Source organism: Physeter macrocephalus, chromosome 11 (assembly GCF_002837175.3).
Source record: "Physeter macrocephalus isolate SW-GA chromosome 11, ASM283717v5, whole genome shotgun sequence".
In the NCBI taxonomy this organism is placed as follows: Eukaryota; Metazoa; Chordata; class Mammalia; order Artiodactyla; family Physeteridae; genus Physeter; species Physeter macrocephalus.
Window position 1 is genome coordinate 93,629,664 of NC_041224.1, and position 6,128 is coordinate 93,635,791.

Consider the following 6,128-nt stretch of genomic DNA (forward strand, 5'->3'; position numbering starts at 1 on the left):
TCGTGGAACAGTGTTCTAATGCTTTGAATTAATCAATATATTCACCTCCAGTAGATAAAAATTTAAACCTAATGCTTGTATTCAGAAATGTTTAGCAGAGTCAGATTTTATTTATTAATTAATCCAATCAGTCAACAATATCTGAATGTCTTCTGAATATAAGGGACTAATCCTAGGCCCCAGAAGAGGAAAAAAGTCTCCATTCTCTAGCTACTCAGTATTTTGACCCATGAAAAATCTGTGGGGTGGGGATGGGGGGAGGTGTACTTTGAAGTGGTCATGGGTTTCGACCGTGCCTTTGTAGCCTAGTGTCTTTTCACACACCACAGAAATACCTGCCCATTCTACACTCGACTGAATCCTGCTTAAGAAACCTTACAATCATGTGGATTGGTGCATACTTAGGGGATATATTCCCGGGTCTAAATACTACTCTGCAATTCTATTACACACCCCTCCACATTCTCCTCAGCGGCTATTCCAAACCTTCACTTTGTTCTCTTATCTGATCATACTGTTTCATTTTTCACAGAGAAAATAGAGGCCATCAGGTGTCAGTTCCCTCAGCTTTTCTGTTCCAATTCTCTATAGATTTACCTGCATTTGCATTCCCTGGTTAAATTCTTTCTCTCCTTGCCTGTACTAGCTAAGCTTCTAAAGAGAAAAGTTGGGTCTTCCTCTCAGCACTCAACGGTACTTCTCAACACTCTACAAAGACACTTCTTTCACTGCTGCAGAGAAAGGTGAACCTTTTGACCAGGTCTAATCCACACAACTGTCCTTAGATTCTAATCTTTCTCTCCTCTTTCAGGAACTGGCTTCATCAGTTATCATCTTTCTTATAACTCCAGCCTCTGCGTGTGTGTGTGTGTGTGTGTTTTCCCTCAGCAAATAGTCATGTCCAAAATAATCTTCAAAACAAAAACTATCCCTCTGGCAATGTCACTGTCTTTTAGAGCTCAGTTTCCAGAAAGAATACATCTACTGATATGTCTACTTTTTCACCTTTTATTTACTCTTCAATCTCTTGCTATCTGATTTCTACCTTATTGCTTCAGTGTACTGCTGAGAACCCTGAACCAAGTGTCATTTCCAGTGGACACAATTCAGGCCTTACTGACCATTCCTTCGAATGTCTCTCCTCTTTTGGGTTTCTGAGATAGCGCTTTCTCCCATCTCTTATTGATTTTCAACCTCCTCCACTGGATTGTCTTCTTCCTCCGTGAAGGGTGGATGTCCACAGGATGCTTCCCCGGGGCCTATTCTTCTCTTCTGGATCCTCCCGGGTTATCTCACCTGTGCACAGGTCTTCCCCTCTGCATACCCACCAGTAATTCCCAGAGGCTATGTGGGAGGGGAGGCCCTCAGCCTGGACCTTCTAGTCTAGGCCTGGCCCTGAGCCCCAGGTCCTGTTCCCAACTGTCTGTGGACATTATCTGGACGTGCAAAGGCATCGCAGGCTCAACACTATCGCAACTGACTCAGTTGGCCAAGCCATCCTGGACTCTTCCCTCTTCCTCATCTCATCGTGTCTCTAGCATTGGCCTTTTGCGTGGTTATTAAATAAGACGATTACTTCAACAAAGATAGCTCAACTGAATGATTTAATAAAGTCTCTATTTTTAGATCCTTGGCACTGCTTGGGGGTGTCCCCTCTTGTCAAAGTTGTGGAGGAAAACAGAAGCAGCCTGGTGTCCACCACACAATTGCTATCAGGTTTCTTTTCGTCATCCACCAGTCCTGCAACCTGGTGGCTTCTCTGGTATCTGTAGCATGCAAAAGGCCCACCATTTGCCGCTTTAGAGTCACGGTTTCCAGATCACTTGCCAACAACTGCAGATTGCCATGCTTCCTAGGGAACACCAAGCCTTTTGTAACTCGATGTCTAAGGAAACAGCTGTGCATATTAGGATGAACCTACTGTCATAAAAAAATGAACGAAATTTAAATAAAAATATCTACTATTGCCAGGGCAGGTCTAGTTCCTCGTAAAATAGCAAGGTATTCCTTTCAGGAATAGCCTTTTAAAAATAAAGTTCATGGATCTGACCACTCTAGTGTGTTAACTTGTAACTACATAGGAATACCACCCAATAGTTCAGAAGAATGTAAAAATACACTACTTCAGATTCTTTTCGGTCAACTTTTTGATGTAGAGGATCTTTTGTTTTTGAGAAATTAGAAGAATATGAAAAACACTTAAATTCCCATCACAGTGAACTAACAGTAGTAACAGTTAAACGAGGTTTGACTGCTAAAGTCTCATAGCACTTAAAATGACAGTGCTTATAAATCTCTATAGTTTATTGCAGAAAAAGGACACAATATAGCAATAGTATTAAAGTAAAGATATGCATCACAGCCAAAGGCCATCTCACAGCAAAGAGTCCAGGGCAGCCAAGCCCGACTTGCATTTGTTAGCCCCCCTGCAAGGGCTGTCTAGACACACTTTCTCAGATCTGGAACCACCAATATGAGCATGGACCATCTCAGAACCAAGGAGCCCAAGATAGTGTCTCAACCAGGGTTTCTCATCCCCTGTTGGTCACGTGGGCATATACTTGCTATGTAACCAGTTCCAATGACAGAACCCTCTGTGTGTCTCAGACCAGGTGCAAGTCAATTTCACTGTTATCAATAAACAATGTCAACAGCTTGCCTTGAAACTCCTCCCACCCATGGTTACAAAGCAGCACTAATAATCAGTAGATATTATGCCTGGACCAGAGGTCAGTGTCAGGTGGGTACATTTCTTATTTTAGTAAAACAGTTCGGGCCAATTTCAGGTCTGCAGGAATTAACCCTCACAGCACGGTCTATCCCCCTCATCCATGGTCAAGACCATTTTAGGACAAAATGGTCACTCTTAGTTTGAGAGCCATTACTTGCTTGACGATATATAATCAAGTAGACAATCAAAATGTACATGAAAATTCCATGCATTTGTAATAATCTGTGGGCAGCTGGTATGGATTTAAACAAATAGCTGAAAACTCCAGCATAAACTTTCTTGTACTTCTGAACTAACTGTACAATTTGTTTGTCTACTTCTTCTACAGCCACTGTATTTATGGTACGTATCTGCTGAGGGATTCAGGGACTGTAGTCGACCTACCATTGCTCAGGTCAAAAGTTTCTTCATGCCGGTTCTCCTCCACAGGGATAATATCCTAAAGGGGGTTAGTTCAGTCTCCCAATATTCACATTTGATTGCCCATATCAGTATTATCACATGTTTTATTAGCTTCTACAATATTAGTTTTACCCAATTATCTAATGTAATTCTACCTTTAATCCTCCTCAGGTCAAGTTATAAGACATAGTCCTATAATTTTGTGGAACGGCCCTTCAATCACTTGTTCTCCCTCAGTTTAAAAAGCATATGTTTTGTTTATCCCCATTTTCTATTAACCCATTACTTTGAGAGTGACAAGTAATATGCTAAGCCTACTGAATATGTTTCTTTGCCTACCATTTCACTGTATATATAGGCAGTGAAGTGTCTTGATCTGATCTGATGATGTAACTAGGAGGGCCAAACAGGAAGGTGATATATGTGTGCGTGTGTGCGTGTGTGTGCGCGCGTGTGCGCGCGCGTGTGCGTGTGTGGTTGTTGCAGTCCTTTGACAGAATTTGCAACACTGACTTTAGCCATTGGTATGTGAAACCAAACCCTTAAGGCCAATATTTAAGTTGCCAAACAATAGGTAAAGGGACAATGTAATCTATTTGCCAGCTATATGATGGACCTTTTCCCCTGGGAATACTTCCCCAGAGGAACTGCAAATTCTGCCTTTCCTGTTGGCAAATAGGGCAATTTTTATTAAGAGTTTGAGGCTCAGCAGGGCCAAATAACAGCTGGCCAATCCTCTTCAGGAGGCTCTATAGTCAGTCCTAGGGGAAAAGAGGTTACTTGTTTGTGACTACAGTGAGTTCCTCCCATGGAAACTCCCAGGAACATGCTCCCATTGTGTACCAAATCCATTTTAGGATGGAACTTCTTTGGGCATTGTCCTTCTTGTTGGAATGCTTTTCTAACATCACCCATGACATGCTGGTATTTCAGGTCTTAATATAATCTCATATCCTTCTATTATTGGAGCTGTTCCATAAATGCTCAATAACAAGCCTGTAACTGTCTTCAAAAGGAATATACTAGAGAGTAGCATTTGGTACTTTTCTAGTTCAAAAGTCCAGGTCAACATTGAGCAGTAGACCTTTGGCCAGAGACTCCAGTTGGCATGAGTGCAGGCAGCCAACACTTCTAATTTTATTTCATCATTAGGATCATAAGGTCCTAATGGGATAATTTGGGCTACAGCCCTCTGTGGTTTTAAGAAGCCTTGTTGCTATTCAGCTCCTCAGTCAAATATAGCCTTTTTCTGGGTAATCTTACGAACTGCAACTAACGGTATCCCTAAGTGAGGGATACAATTTTTCCAAAAGCCAAACAGGCCCACTAGGTGTTGAGTCCCTATAGCCTGAGAGGTGGGAAGCAATAATTTATTGCTCATTGTCTACAGTATGCAGTCCCCCCAAATTTCATAGTCTGTGTACAGCCCTGGATTTTTTTGGAGTTAATCAATTATCTCCAATTAGTTATATGATTTATGACCTCTGTAAGGTCTCTTTTAGCTTGATCCTCAGATTTTGAGATAACCATAATATCACCAATATAGCATATTCAAACATTGTCCAGTTGTATTAGATCTAGGGCCCACCTGACCAGACTGTGACAATACATGGGCGAGTTCAAATATCCTTGATGTGATACAGTAATTGTGTATTACAGACCATAACATGTCAATGCAAGTTGTGGTTGCCTCCCCCTATCGACTGATAATGGGAACAGCACATTTTCTGTGGGATTCTGTGGTGAACTGGCTCACATTGGTCTCTGCTTCCTGTACCCTGCTGTCTGGATTAGATATCACTGCTCCATCAGCTGTCCTGTCTTCCAAAAATTTATAGGCAGCTCTCATCTACTGTTCTCTCTTTTCTCTTAGTCCTTGTGGGTTTTTACCTTGTTATTCCATTAGTATCATTTTAGGGCAGTTTCAGGGGAAAGTGAAGATAACTGTTTATTTTTAATCCAATTCAGTCCCTAATCATGTGTTAGTCTTTAGACAGTTAATTCTAAATAGCATGATAAAGGAAGAAATTGAGGGAATTTCCCCCAAATCGCACAACCTGGTTGCACACCAGGAATTAAGGTGAAATGGAAGTGAACCAGCCCTTGCACCATCTGCAGCTCAGCTTCACATCATTTGAGTAGCCCAGAAAATCTCTAGCTTGGAATTGGATTAAAGTGATACTTGATGGCTGGCACTCTCAGATGCCTGAAAAAAGTAATAAGAATTCTTCTTTGAGGGAATGTAACATCTGTGTAGGCTTCAGATTGTTTCTAAAAATAAGATTTCATATACAAAGTCCCATACACAACCAAAGATAGACAGATGCATGAAGAGTAAAGACCCTTTCAGCAAAACATTCAACAGAAATATATCCACAGAGACTCCAGATATCAGATTATCAGACAACAGACTATAAAGTATCCTCCCACTAAGAAGTCCCATACCCATTAGCAGTCATTCTCCATTCTCTTCTAAGCCCTAGGCTATGACTAATCTACTTTGTCTCTATAGATTTATCTATTCTGCAAATTTAATAAATGGAATCATACAAAATGTGGTCTTTTGTGATGGGATATTTTCACTTAGCAAAATGTTTTCAAGTTTTATCCACTTTGTAGCTCATATCAGCACTTTATTCTTTTTTTATGGCTGAACAAAATTCCATTATATGGATATTCCACATTTTATCTCTCCATCAGTTGGTGCATATTTATGTTATATCCATTTGGGGGCAATTATGAATAGTGCTGCTGTGAACATTTGTGTGCAAGTTTTCGTGTGGACCCAGCAATACCAGAGTGGAATTGGAATTGCTCGGTCATATGGTAACTCCATGTACTACTTACAGAAAGAAAAAAAAAGTTACATTAAAAAGAAACTAGTAAGGGTTCTTTGAGAAGATAAACAAAATTGATAAACCATTAGCCAGACTCATCAAGAAAAAGAGAGAGAGGACTCAAATCAATAAAATTAGAAGTGAAAAAGGAGACGTTA